The following is a 14,668-nucleotide window of genomic DNA, read 5'->3' as shown; positions in this document are numbered from 1 at the left end:
TTTTTTATTTATTTGTACATACAGAACTGGGGTACAGGCCAGAGACTCAGGGGCAGTGAGAGACTTCACCAGAGACAGAGTGGGGAGCAGAACAGGTAGATCAACGAGGTACACTGCTGAGGGGAGCAGCGGGGGGGGGGTGTCAGGAGAGGTCTGCCACGCCATGTGGTCACCTCCGGGGCAGGTGGGAATCGAACTCAGGTGGAAGTGGCGTTAGTTTCTCAGTGCAGTGCTTTAACCCGCTGCGCCACCAGGGAGGGCCCGATTTAGGATGTTTTTTAAGTACAAGGTCATTTTATTCTCACATCATTTCTAATCTGTGCCTTTTATTTCTTTCTTGCCCAACTGTTCTGTATAGTGTTGAATTGCAGTGTGTAAAGCTAACATCCTTTCCTTTTTCTTGATCTTAGATGCAAAACCATTTCACCCTTCATTATTAAGTACGATGCTAGTATTTCACAGATACACTTTACAATTTGAGGAAGATCCTTGTTTTAATTCATTGAGAATTTTTAATCATGTTGGATTTTGTCAAATGTTTTCACTGATTCACTGGAAAATTCTGTAAGGGATTTTTTTTTTACTTTATTCTATTGGCATGGTGTATTACATCAATTTATTTTTGCAAGCTTATGTTGCATTCCTGCAATAAATCTCACCTGGTCAAAGATTATAGAAATCTTTTTTTTAATGTGATACTGGATTTGATCTGCTAATATTTTATTGAGGATTTTTGTCTTATGTAGAAGATATTTGGCTGCAGTTTTTTGCTGTTGTTTTGTCTAGTTTTACCATCAGGTAACTTTACCCTCATAGCATAAATTTGGAAGTAATCCTGACTCTTATGTTACTGGGGAGCGATTGTAAAGATTTTATAGTAATTCTTCCTGAAACACTGGGTCATATGTTGTTTTTTAAACTTTTTCTATTTTTATATTTTAAAAAACGCAGCTCTGGGAGCATGTCCAATAGTAGGAAGTCAATGTTCACCCTTTAACTCTGTAGTTCTGAAATTAATCTATGGAGAGCTATAATCCACAAGGGTACTATCTAAATTTGAGTTAAAGGGAAAAGTTCCCTTATTTGCCCTTAAAAGTTTTCCAAGTTAAAAAAAAAAAAGTTAAATTTCTGGTGTGTACTGCCGCTCCGCACCCCCTCCCCAACCCCCAACTTCTCTTCCCTTTCGCTACCCCTTGGGACTCGGACTTCCAGACCAGATGCGCAAAGATCTGATAGGTGACACTGGCGATGACTGTGCTATCATCCTGTTTCCGTCAGCATCTGGAGTGGGTGGGGATTGGGTCGAGAGGGTCTCCAGAGGCGGGGCGGAGGAGGAGGGAATGCAAAACGGAACGTCGTCCCTGGGAGCCACGGAGCAGCAACGCCCCTCTCTATAAAATCCGAGCAGCTCTGTTGCGGAGGATTCCAGCGCTTGACAACTCGGCCCCAGCAGCGGAATGGGTTAGCGGGCACCACCATCCATGGGGAACAGCCTGATTAAGAAACCCCGGCAGTGAGGGCGCGGAGGCTTGGACGCCAGGGTCGAGCACAGTCGCTGCGCACCAGCTCCACCAACTCGCTGCCAACGTGGGCGCGGCGCCCAGGACGCGGTGAGTACACTGTCCAGGAAGGTTGGGGCGCAGCGAGGACAGTGGCGGTCAGTTTCTGATCAAAGTACCATCGTTGCAGTTGCCGAACAGTAAGGTTCCTGGGGACCGAGGAAGGGAGCAGAGTTTTGAACCGCGCCCTAGAGAACTGACCCGCTTTCGCAAAATCAGGTGAAGGACTTTGGAGATAGGAAGGAACAATTTTGACTCTTTGACTGCGTATCCCAGAAATTTCATTCTTGCCTAACTCTTTCTACTATAAGCGGGAAATCTGCAGAAACGGGATGCATTTAAGCGAACTTTTCCCCAAAGCGTTTAGCTAACTCTTCTTTTCAGCCTAACCTTTTCTTTACATAGAGACCACAGTGGGAAGCCTGTTGACTGGCCTTCTTTTCAAAGTTGTGCTACATCTGAGATAAAGAGTGTCCTCTAGCTCCCCTGCTGTTTTCCGGGGCGAAGTCGCAGCATCGCTCTTCTCTTCCCACCCCACTCTGCAGACTACTTGAGGTCACCCACCTCCACACGCTGGTGTTCCCAGGTGCCCTATGATTAGTAAGACTGGGAAGGAGAGAAGCTGGGGTGGCTCCAGCCCCTAATCCCCACAGGCTGGGCTAGTGCACATTTGTAACTGAGTCGGGATTTTAGAAGCAGCTCTTCTGCCTCCAAGATGAACTAACCCTAAGCCTTGTTCCTTCCCTCCACCTCTCTATCTCGCTCCCCATTCCCCAGTTCTCTTAAAAGGCGACTTCCATCTTCAGTGCAATTGCAGTCTCCTGTGAAAATTTTCACTTTCCCAAGCATCTTCGGGCTCATTGTCTTTGGGCAATTGCACCAACTGGGGTCTCTTTATCTAATCCTTTTTTTGTTGTTGGTAGTCTCATTAAGTATCCCAGATCCACAATTGGTTCCCAAGAGCCCTCTCTTCATGAAACTTTGGGTGCTAACTTTTCCCTGAGATCACATTTGAAACTGGGCTACATTTATTTCCAGGGTAATTTAGGGAAGAGAAAATTAGAGATGGAAACCAGAAAACTGACACCCTGCTGTTCCATTTTATAAATTTATTGAGCAACTTGCATCCCCCACTAAAACTGCCTCATTCCCAACAAAATTCAAATTACCACTTGAAAGCCCTGGATTTCCAAGCATTTATGCCTCTTAGCATAAGCAGTACACACCCCGAAGAAGTCCTTTTTCAAAAAAGAACCTGTTAGTTCCCATGTTTCCTGGGTTGTATCACCAGCTGCAAAGGGTGTCCTTATGGGTACTGTATCCATCTGACTGTGGTGGATTCTACCCCCTTCCACCCAGATATTGCAGGGAAGCACAGGGAACAGGGCATGGAATGTCCCACTTAACTAACTGTGTGCTGTTTGGAGAGTTATTTAACAACTCTCACCCTCAGCTCCCAGTAGTCATTCTAGTGGTAAAATTCTTTGATTCCTGATATTTCCTAGTTTATTATTTTTAAAATAAACTATAATTACCCTTTTAGCCAAAGTTTGAGGTCCTCAAAACTATATAAATAACTCCTCTCTTAAGATGTCACTAGATTTTCCAGTGCTAGCTCCAGGACCCATTCTCCCAAAAGTCTAGAGATTGGTCTTAATTGTTAGGTCTCAATATTTGCTCAGTTTCACCATACTGTTGTCAGGTCTGTCATTTACTCTAGGTCCCCCCCTTCCCTCCACCTTTTTTTTCCTGACTTCTTGTTCTTCATCCCCATCATGAGGCCTTGATTTCTGATTCAGCTCTTCTTTGACTTAAATAAAAAGCTCCATCATCCAACTCAGAAGAAAACGGATTTTCTTTCATTGGTTCCACTGATGTCAACTCGTCTTCCTTGAGATTTGTGAAATGACTTCTCTCACTGTTGCTTCCGCAGCTTTCTTTATCCATAGACTCTGAGCTTAAACTGTCCCCTCTCAGTCTCCTAAACCCCGGTGCAGTATTCAAAACAAGAGAGACACATGATGGATTGAGCTGTTTTTTTCCTTTTATTTTTTATTTATTTTTTTTATTTTTTAAGATTTATTTATTCAGACAGAACTGGGGTACAAGTCAGAGATGCAGAGGGTGAGAGAATTCACCAGGACAGAGTGGGGAGCAGAACAGGCAGATCGACAAAGTACACTGCTGAGGGGAGCAGCGGGCAGGTCAGAAGAGATCTGCCTCACCATGTGGATCTCCTCCAGGGCAGGCAGGAATCAAACTCATGCGGAAGTGGCTTTAGCTTCTTAGTGCTGTCTTTAACCAGCTGCGCTGTCAGGGAGGGCCTTTTTCCCTTTTATTTTTATTTTATTTTATTTTATTTTATTTTTTGCGTGGGCTAAATTGTGTGTATGTGTGTACATGAATTTGCTGCTTCTGCGTATTACTGCTGTTGTCATTGCATGACTGTTATCATTACTACTCTAGCCCTATGCTAGATAAAGACAAATAAAGAAAAGAAATTTTACCTACTACTTACGCAATGCCCAGATAAAAGAATGCCAGAGTCTCACAGTAGGCTAGCAAATTAAGAATTTTATTTGGAAATTTGAAGTCATTCAAGTGTTTTAAAGATTTAAAAAACTGTCTTATAAATGTAGAACCAGAGCAACAAAACCCATTTATCTAACAAACCAAACAAATCAACGTTTAAATCCACAGTCATTAGAAAATGATATATTTCTTCAAAGTCATTTGAAAATGTCTCGTTCAAAAATTGCCCAGTCATTGAATCGCATGGTTCATGTTTTCATGTAGATGCTTATTAAAACTGTATAGTAAAGGCCCCATAACACAGTGTAAATTTTGCTTCATTTCCAACCTTAATTTATCTTTCTTTATAGTTACTATCTTATTAAATTTTTTACCAAAAATTACCTTTACAATGACTTATATATAGTAACCTTAATTCAAGGAGTATCTACAGGAACTTAAGGTAAAATTCAACTGATTTAGCTAGGGATCACCATCATTCTATTAAAGCTCTAAAATATATTTCAATTATAGTAAAAAAGAGTTATATATTTGCCAGCTGTTTCACTATTTAGTGGTTATTTCATAATAAATTTAACAACTGGAAGCAGAAACGAGGCGTCTATTTAGAACAGACATACAAATGAATCTTGCTATTTAATGTGATTATATTAATATTAAAAGATTTACTATTGACTTCAATTATTTCACTTCATAGAAGATAGTCACAGGGAGAAAATTCCATTGAGCATGCAAGCCAAAATTGAAAACACATTATTAACAAATAATTATCTAAGTACTGTAATTGCTATATGACTATTTCACATCATTTCATTTATTTAGTATTATTGTTTTAGCTCCGTGTAGAAGAGTTTTTGTTTTCTTCTTAAATAGTGTCATCCGAGGGTCTAACTTAACTGAAAATAAAATGTCTACAATGTGCCAATTATCAGAGTTTTCTTCTTATCCCAAAAATATTTTAAATTGTGTTGCTTGTCTCACATTTACTTTTCTATTATTTACAAGCTTGGAAAGTGTGAGAAATGGGCACATTTTGTTTTTCATTATAGCATTTTGCCTACATAGTTGAAGGGTTAATTCTAGGTTTTCTTAAAATTTTAAATCATACAATTATTATTTTGGTCAGGTCAACTTTTATGTGGCTGCTTATTTTATCACATAGAATCTGTATTGTTCTTACTAAATGATGTTCAAATCTTATTTAGATCAATGATTGAGTGTTTTCAATGGTTAACTTCTGAGTAAGACTATTAAAGGGCACACATGTGGTTATGCACTCTTAGAGTTAATCATTGCTGATTTACTCGCTACATTTTCTTTAGCTATTTCTCATTTTATGTTAAACAAAACTTTTTGTCTACCTTGGGAAAAGAGAATTATATCTATGAAATTTTTCAGTCATAGAAGATATTTATGAAGATACTGTGTACCTTTGTGGCATTAGTCCCTGAGGGTATAGCAAAATGTAAAATTGGTCTTTGTCCTATAGACATATTGATCAAGCTAAGCACATATTTAGATACGGGCCTCTCCTAACTTATCAATGCCACTGGGAGTAGGGAGACACTTAAAAACAACTGTCCCTCAGACCTACTGTTTCAGCCAGGTGGAATGTCTAACGTGACCACATTATTAAATTCCAGCCACATCTATAATAACCACAATTTCCCCCTCCTTGATAACCATCCTTTGATGGTTATCACAGCTTCCTTGTATTCTGCTACTATATATGCTCCACAGGTCGCTTAATTATTTGCTGTTCATTTACATTCAACTAAATCAATGGAAATGTTAAATATTTTCAAATCTGTGGTTTAGAAGAGATATGTCAGGAAAAAATCCTTTTTCTAATCTCATTTAAGTATATTGTTCTATTACACACAAGAAAATGACTAGAAATCGATGCTTTAGTCTTCCTAATTGGGTAAGTAGGTATTAATGTCATTTTTTAGAATAGTAATGGCCAGGGGAAAGTTAAAAAGGAAAAATATCAAAAAGTTGAAATACCAATAATTCTTAAGGTATTCTGTAGGAGGTAGCACAAGCATATTATAATAACTTTCTGACAAGCAATTTTAATTTTTATTGAGGTAACATTGACTTAAAACTTCATGTAGGCTTCAATTGTACAACATTATAATTCAACATCCATATAGTTACAGCACAAATACCACCAGAAGTCTAGTTTCCATTTACCACCATACAATTAATCCATTTTGTTCAACTCACTCATTCTTTTTCCCGTTTGTTTTGTTTTTATTTGCTCATTGCTTTGCTCTTTATTTTCCACATAAGAGCAAAGCCATACAGTATATCTCATTGTGTCTAACTTATTTCACTTAGCACGATGCCCATTAAGTTCATCTATGTTGTGGAAATGGCAGGATTTTATCTTTTTTATAGGTGAGAAGTATTCCGTTAGGTATATACACTACACCTTTACTTATCCATTGATAGAAACTTAGGTTGTTTCCATACCTTGACTATTAATAATATTTTGCAATGAATATAGCATCCACACTTATCTTTGAATAAGTCTTGTCCAGAGAGCATTTTAAATCTATACATACTGTATCTGCACTTGTTTCCCTCCTTCTTTCCCTATTCCCCCTATGGACATTCACTGTTACAAATTGGGAGCAATCATTCCCAGCTGCCTTGGGTGCCCAAGTCCACAGATTACAGCACTGTGAGCATCACTTATAAACTTGTTAGAAATGCAGAATCTCAGCTCCTATTCAGAGTCACAGGCTTGTTTAAGTGTTTAACAAAATCACAGGAAATCAAACTTACATTAAAAGTGAGGAAATAGAAGTGCACAGTACTTATTGAGTATTTACTGAGAAATCAACTTGAAGTTGATTTCTTGTTATGTAAAATTTTCAATAATGTTTACATTTATTGAACATATATAAAATGTACTGAGCACGTTGTTCAGCCTTTAGATATTGTACTTCATTTAATCTTCACAACATCCCTATGAATAGTCACTCTCTTATCCATTTTACGAGTAATGACAAAATAAGTAACAGATAACTGGTAGTTACCAAAATTGGTCACAGGTGGAATCAAGATTTTTAAGGCAGGATCCGATTCACACGCTCTTTGCTGCAGGCCCCACACACTCTGTTCTACACTATACCACCTGCTTTTTCAATCAAATAATTATTTGAGAATGTCTTGAAAGTTCCAATTTGAAATCAAGTATTGTGCACCTCAGAGAAAATAAAGCATTTTCCAATTTGGTTGTAACATTTGCAACTGATGTTTAATTTTTAATTCACAAAAATAATGAAGAATTTTAGAAATTCCTTCCTTATTTGGGAAATAAATACTGAATCTATGATAGCTGATTATTTTAAACATTAGGTTTGTTCTGTTTTCCCCAAAATTTAGCTAAATGTAATAATGCTTTTACTTTTGGTGATCTGATGCTTAAATTCAGTGAGACATTCCATATATATGTATATATAACTTATTTATATATCAACTAGCACTTCAACAAAATAATGGTCATTCTTTAGCTTTTAAAAGAAATATTATATATTTAAAATTTGTCTTAAAAAATTATCAACAAATGTAATTATTAACCAGTTAGTTGGCTATCAAGTCATAACTTATTTTAAGTCGTCAGTGATTTGCCCCAAATGATTCAGTCTCTGAACAATTTCCCCAGTCATTCGCAGCTTCTCTGAAAGCTGGATCCAGCCAAATGTCTGTTTTTGGACAAAAGTTCATTGATGTTACTCAGAAGACTAAGGCGAGTGTGGGTTCCTTGTGAGCATGTACAGAATGGAGGGGTCCTGACATTCTCAGTGATAAAGGAACATCATTGGGAGATTGAATTTTACCAGCTACTTTATCTAGAACTTACAAGCACACTGTCAGTACACTGTCTAACACGTCAGTTCTAGGTGAGGACAAAATCAACCCATGATGCTATAATGCCAAAATGCAGGGCTGGAGAGGGGATGAAGTGCCCACAAAACACTCTGCACAGTACAGGCAGACTTTTTTAATGCTAATAAATGATGAAATACCAGTGGTTCTTGTATGATCCATTAGAATCCTGTGGTCTCACTTGGCCAACATGTTTTGTTACTGGGTTTACATATTATCTAAGTATTTTTTCCAATAGTTTTAAAGATCTAACAATATTTCTTCTAGTAAGCTTCATACACTTACAATTTAATCATCACTTATTTTTCTTCAGTTTTTTTATTCAAACTCTTCTGTAAAATTCAAATGCATTTTACATGCATCTATACCTGTGTGGTATTCCCTAAAACAGGAACGTTCCATTAACGCAGTAATGTAACACCATTTCCATTCAAGTGATGGCAGTTTACAAAAAAAGAAAAAAAAATACCATGATGTCTCGTAGCCCTTAACCTTCACACAGTTAATTGCTGCCACTTTTATCAAGCATGAAAAAGATTGGAATGTGATTCACACATAATTATTTCTTGAATGTATTCTGGCATGAGATCTACCAGGTTATCAGTAGAGAAGCACAAATCTATTCCATTTCTTTTAAATTCCTATCAGGCTAAGCCAAATGATGGAACATTATATAGTCATTATGTATTTATATAAATATATATTTAATATATAATATATTAATAAGTGCATATAAAATATTTACTGGCAATGAAAGGTAATTATAAGTGAATAAACATAACTCATAAGCATGATACAGTATGTGTGTTTGATAGATTGATCAAAGTGCCACTAGTTTTTAAGTTATTTGTAATTATGATTTGTAATTACATTCTTTTTGTTGTTGTTGTTTTGCATAGAAGAACTAGAGTGTAAGCCAAAGGTACAGGGGGTAAGAGGATTCACCAGAACAGGCAGATCTCCTGAACTAACACTACTGAGGGGAGCAGGGGTGAAATAGGAGAGGTCTCCCCACCATATGTGGATTCCCTCTCTGGCTGGGAATGACCTCAGACTGTAGTGGTGATAGTACTGAGACTTAAGCCCGAGATCACCATGGAGGTCCAATTATTGATGTGCTAATGAAAATAATTTATATATCAACAGTGATTTCTAACATTTAAAACTGTCAAGTTAGAAAAACAGACAAGGTACATTATATGATAAATATTAAAAACCTTTAAGGGTTATTACGATCAAGGTTGAAATGATTTTTTAAAATATTTTATATTGAAATAATATTGGTTTATAGCATTATGTAGATTTGAGATATATTTAATTTTATATTTTATATACACTACATAATGATGCCCACCAAATATCTAGTTTCCATTCACACTGATAACTGACCCCCATTCTCCATTTTAAACCCCACCCTCAAGTCCCTGTCCTCTAGTAGCTAGTTTTCTGTTCTCTATATCTAAAAATTTGGGGGTTTTGTTTTGTGGTCTTTGTTTCTTTATAACTCACATATGAGTGAAATACGGTATTTGTCTTTCTTCTTCTGATTTATTTCGCTTGTCATAATACCATCAAGGCTCATTCATATGTTGAGATTTTTTAGCCAATCATAATATAATGTCTATTTTTAATATTAATCAGATAAATTTATTTTTAAGTTAAATTATTTTTATTGAGGTAATTTTGGCTTATATCATTTATACCCTCCAGTATCATCCATATTGTCATAATTGGCAAGATTTCATAGTCTTTTAGTAGCATAGTATTATATCTGTATGCAGTCCACATCTAATCTATTCCAATCATCTAATCTAATATCTAATCTATTCATCTGTCGTGAGGCATTGCATAACTTTCTAAATTTTTCCTTTTTTTTTTGCATATTGTTACAAATTGTCCTATAATGAACCTTTGTTGCCTTTATACTTCGTATTTTCTGTTTGTCTTGGAATTTTACTGCTTTCCTGCTAATTTACTCTAGATTTCAGTACTTAAAGAAATGCTATTAATTTTCTGGAAAATAAATTAGCAACTGTGACCCTGTCTTCAATTTTTTTTTTCTCCCCATAAGTACACTAGTACATAATACAATTGGTGTATATTGTTGTTTTTCAAAGTAACCACATTCTATCTAAATAACTCTGCTATTTTAAAACATTCCTCAAATAAAAAAAAACCCTCCAAATATATAATGAAAAATAGTAATGAATTTAACTATTTAAGGAAACTTAAAAGGTTGAAGAAAAAGAAAATACCATAACAAAGGCAATATATAAATGGAAATTTAGGAAAGCCATATGCCACACATTGCATGTAAAATGTCATTGTCTTTGTTGTAAACTCTTTAAAAAGTGAAAAAATAAACAACCCAATTGAAAACTGAGGAAAGGCATGATTAACTACAATAATTAAGAAAACAAAAGGAAGCACACTCATCTATAACTAAAGAAAGTAAATCAAAGCAAATAGATTCTATTCACTTACATTGAGAGGAAAACTTAAATAAGAGCCATACTTTTGGTTATCATAAATTGGCTTAACTTTTCTAAAGGACATGTGGTAAGCATCTTTTAAAAACTTAAATATACAATTTGATTTAACAATTATGCTTTGCAACTTATTCTAATGATATAGCCAAATAAGCACATATATAAGTATGTGTAATTACAATCATTGAAACATTTTTGTAGTCAAAAATGCAAACTTAAATAAAATTTAAACGGCATATTTATTGGTTAAATACATTAATACACATTAATTCAGCCAATGCAATACTATCTGGTTTCAAAATGAATGAAGTAAATTTGTGTACACTGGTATAGAAAGTTGCTGCTAGTTATATTAAGCTTTCAAAGAAGAAATAAAACAAATAGCATGATGTTTGAAATAGAAAAGCATGCCTATTCACATTTCAATGTACTTTCTATATTTTTTTATAAAAGTACTAGAAAAATATATAAGAAACTGTTAATAATATCTTCAGGAAGTATATGTATGCAATTTGATGCTTATAACACTGACATGTATTACTGTTATGCAAAATATATATATATATATATGTATTTAAAATATTATTCAACTACAATTCAATAATACTGGTAAAAGCTCTATATTAAAAATAATCACTTATGTGGAGAAAAAGAAACACTCACTGGTGAGAATGTAAATTGATGTGGGCTATTTAGAAAACAGTATGAATAGTCCTTACAAAATTGAAAATAGAGCTACCCTCTCCCTAATGGATCCTGCACTGCAAGTTCACTGCAGCCACTTGAGTGAGAGTTCGCTCCCCGGCATGGAGGTGATCCACATGGCGCAGCAGACCTCTCCTGACCCGCCCGCTGCTCCCCTCAGCAGTGTACTTTGTCAATCTGCCTGTTCTGCTCCCTACTCTGTCTCTGGTGAGTCCTCTTACCACCGCTGCACCTCTGGCCTGTTCCCCAATTCTGTATGTATAAATAAATGTCTTTTAAAAAAAAAGTAAGAAAGAAATATCCTAAGGTCCAGCAAAACCACTTAGAGGTATTACCCAAAGAATGTGGTAACACTAGCATGAAGAGATTTATGCCCCTCTATTCATGGCAATGTCATTCTCAATGGCAACACATGGAGCCAGCCTAAATGCCCATCTGTAGATGACTGGGTAAAGAAATTGTGCATACATCTGTGTTATTCACCCATTTAAAAGATGAAATAGTGTCTTTTGGGAATAAATGGATGTTTCTTGAGGTGATAAATCTGAAAGTGAAAGCCAAGTACCAGATGGTTTCATTCAGCTGTGGCATATAAATAAATAAACTTACAAAATGCAATAAAGATGATTTTTAGACTTTGAAAAACGTGGTTAAGGTGGGAGAGAAGTGCTAATGTGATAGTGTGGTGTGACTGGAGACTGGAGTCCTAGTGGCAAGTGAATGAAGCAAGTGCACCTGTTGAAGTGGGGATGTGCTCCTAAAAGATTGCTCGTTTCAACTTCTCTGCTGTTGTATCTGCAAGTGTATGGGGAGACACAGTCTGCAAGCAGGAAGAGGAAGGGCTCCCTTGGCAGTCACTTAGCACAGCCTAAGTATAAGAAAATGTGTGTTCTTTATATGGAACAAATGGTTCTGTTCCCTTTATAAACACTCTTAAAATGTGGTTTTAATGCTTTCCCCTATAAATATGTGACCATATTCACCGAATCACAATCTTTTTCTTTTCAGATTTGATACATAATAAATAGGTGTAAAACGGCTGAGATTTTATCTGAATAAGCCCCTGATGCCATCCCAGAAGCTCTGTATGCAGGTAAATGTCTTACATGTATGGCATAGTATATCTGTCTAGTAGTTTTCTATAATGTGTCAAAAGTGGAGGTAACACAAGAAGCTACACACACCATTGTCTGGTGAGAAAAACACAAGAAGCATAAATAAAATTCCTTCCAACAGTTTAAGAATATATATAGATATATTCTTTACACACACACACACACACACACACACACACACATATTCTTAAACTGTAAACACTTAACTACCACTATATATTATTGATGTTAAATTGTGTGAGAGATTTGCAACCTCTTACCAAGATCTTATGGCCATAGGCGATTCTCTGAGCAATATTCTCTTTATATGTAGTGTTTCATGAAGAAAATGTTCGTGTTTCCTCATGAGTCACCAGATAGGAAGTTGGGTTCCATAATACCCTAGCGCTCAGTTTCAGAAGTCCATAAATCTGAAAACTTGACCTGCTTCCCTCCTGAAAATCCAAGTGTCTCAGTCTCACTCTTTCAAATGTCCCCCTTGCTCCTAAGGGAAAGGGCAAGGTGAAATTGATGTACCCTTTTAACCCCATTCTTCTAACCCCCTCGTAGGCATAAGTCTCCTGGAGTTACACAATAGAATATTACACTCAGGTCAGCAAGCAAGCTGGGCAGCCATGTATGTTCTGTCGGTCCAACTCTTATCAGTTTTCCTGTAGGAGATTGTTTATAAAAACTCCTAGATTTACTCAGCTCACAAGATTATTCTCTGCTAGCAAAAAATCATCTTTAAGAACAAACCCTTGGCTTTCCAAATTAACAGAGGACATACTCCCTAATCTATCCAGACAGAATGAAAAGAAAAGCTTGATTCATCCTAAATATGTTGTGACTGCATTTTATCAAAGTAAAATACAGATGAACTAAGTGATGGCAGGCAGATACTTACGAATGTGGCATTATTTTTCTTTGCTCCATGGTAAATCGGACACACTTGTTGGCAGGCACTTCATGGTAATTTTAGGAAAACTATTTAGGACAGCTTTAACCTTGAAGACTAAAATAGTAACATTCAGTGGAGCTATGTCACTAGGAATCTTTTAAGAGTACATTTAGATGCAATTAAGCTAAGGAAGAAAAACTATGTGTGTTTTCAACAAAAATCCAGCTCTGAAAAAAGCTAGTCAGGAAGATTTTAGGACAGTCAAGTTTACTATGTAACCAAAGAGTATAGAACAGAAAGAAGGTGTTCATGTCTGTAATATGCTTACAGCATAAGAAACAAAACCAAGGGTTTCCTGATGGAAATGATTTTTAGAACAGATTCTCTTCTGTATTCTGGAAGCTCTATGTTTCTGAGAAACTTTCACACAATAGTAGCAGAACTTTCAAAATAACTGTGACACATTTTTTTTTTCAGTGATATAGCATATTGATTCTATACCAACTCTGCCATTTACTAGCAACTTTACCTTTAGTTCCCTGTAAACAATCTCAACTTCCCATCCCAACCCATAGGCACGATATTGAGATATGAAAAGTATTTTCAGAAGGAACCTTAATATGCCTTTAAAGATTGCCAAAAAGTTTTTTTAAAAAATTACAAATTTAGGACTACCAAACTCTGACCTCACATAGATTTAAACCAATAAAATGTAAAAAACCTTTCAGAGCTTGTTTTGTAAGACCAAAATGATTTAGGCTGATATCTAGTTATGACAGGGGAAATCCAATTAAAACAAAGTAATTTAGTTGCTTACAATCTATAAACCTATACTATCAACATGCTAGCCATTTCCAACTCAGGCTTTTTAAATTTAAATATTAAGTACTTATAACTACGTGAAATTAAACATTCACTTTCTGTGTTTACTAGATATATTTCAAGTACTCCATAGGTACATGTAAATAGTAGCTACTATATTAACTAGCATAGATCTAGAAAATTTCTGTTTTTGTAGAAAGAACTATTGAACATTATTGCTATAAGCAAATTGTTAATGCAAGGAGATTCACTGCTGCTTACTAAGCAAGCTTTATACTCTTTTAAACTTATCTGGAAATTTTTAAACTTTTTAAAATATTATTTCAATTTTCTCATTTGTAGGTAATCTTACATACTTCTTTTTCTTATGTGCATATTAACATACATGAAATTAAGTATCTTAGATACTGTCTAAAATTAGAGATGCTTTCTTTTAAAAAATCATTAAAACCATCATCACGGTTTGCTAATAGATGACTAGAGACTTTTCATCTTTGTCACTGACATCTCAAACTAAGCAAAACTAGAAAAGATGAAATGGGGTTATTTCTCAAGGCCTGTGTTTTTCTTTGTTCTTTTTTCCTATAAGGATAAGTATTTCTCAATTATTTTAAATTAACTACAGCTTACTTATGTTTTTTTTTTAATTGAAGTGCAAGGCAAAAT

The 14,668-nt window shown here is 35.7% G+C and overlaps 1 protein-coding gene across 1 annotated transcript in view; it reads left to right on the top strand.

Annotated features, from left to right (window-relative positions):
- The first annotated feature begins 1,351 nt into the window (after window positions 1–1,351).
- The window catches only part of AGTR1 (angiotensin II receptor, type 1), a 49,885-nt gene continuing 36,568 nt past the window's right edge, over window positions 1,352–14,668 (top strand). Inside the window, exons 1-2 of the mRNA XM_004682125.2 lie at window positions 1,352–1,610; window positions 12,194–12,278. The gene's annotated coding sequence lies outside the window, so the exon portion shown is untranslated. The remainder of the gene's footprint in view (window positions 1,611–12,193; window positions 12,279–14,668) is intronic.

The sequence above is a fragment of the Condylura cristata genome, unplaced genomic scaffold (assembly GCF_000260355.1).
Source record: "Condylura cristata isolate star-nosed mole 26May11 unplaced genomic scaffold, ConCri1.0 scaffold00014, whole genome shotgun sequence".
Classification (NCBI taxonomy): Eukaryota; Metazoa; Chordata; class Mammalia; order Eulipotyphla; family Talpidae; genus Condylura; species Condylura cristata.
The sequence above is the reverse complement of the archived record's forward strand: the minus strand, read 5'-3'. Positions and strand labels throughout refer to the sequence as shown.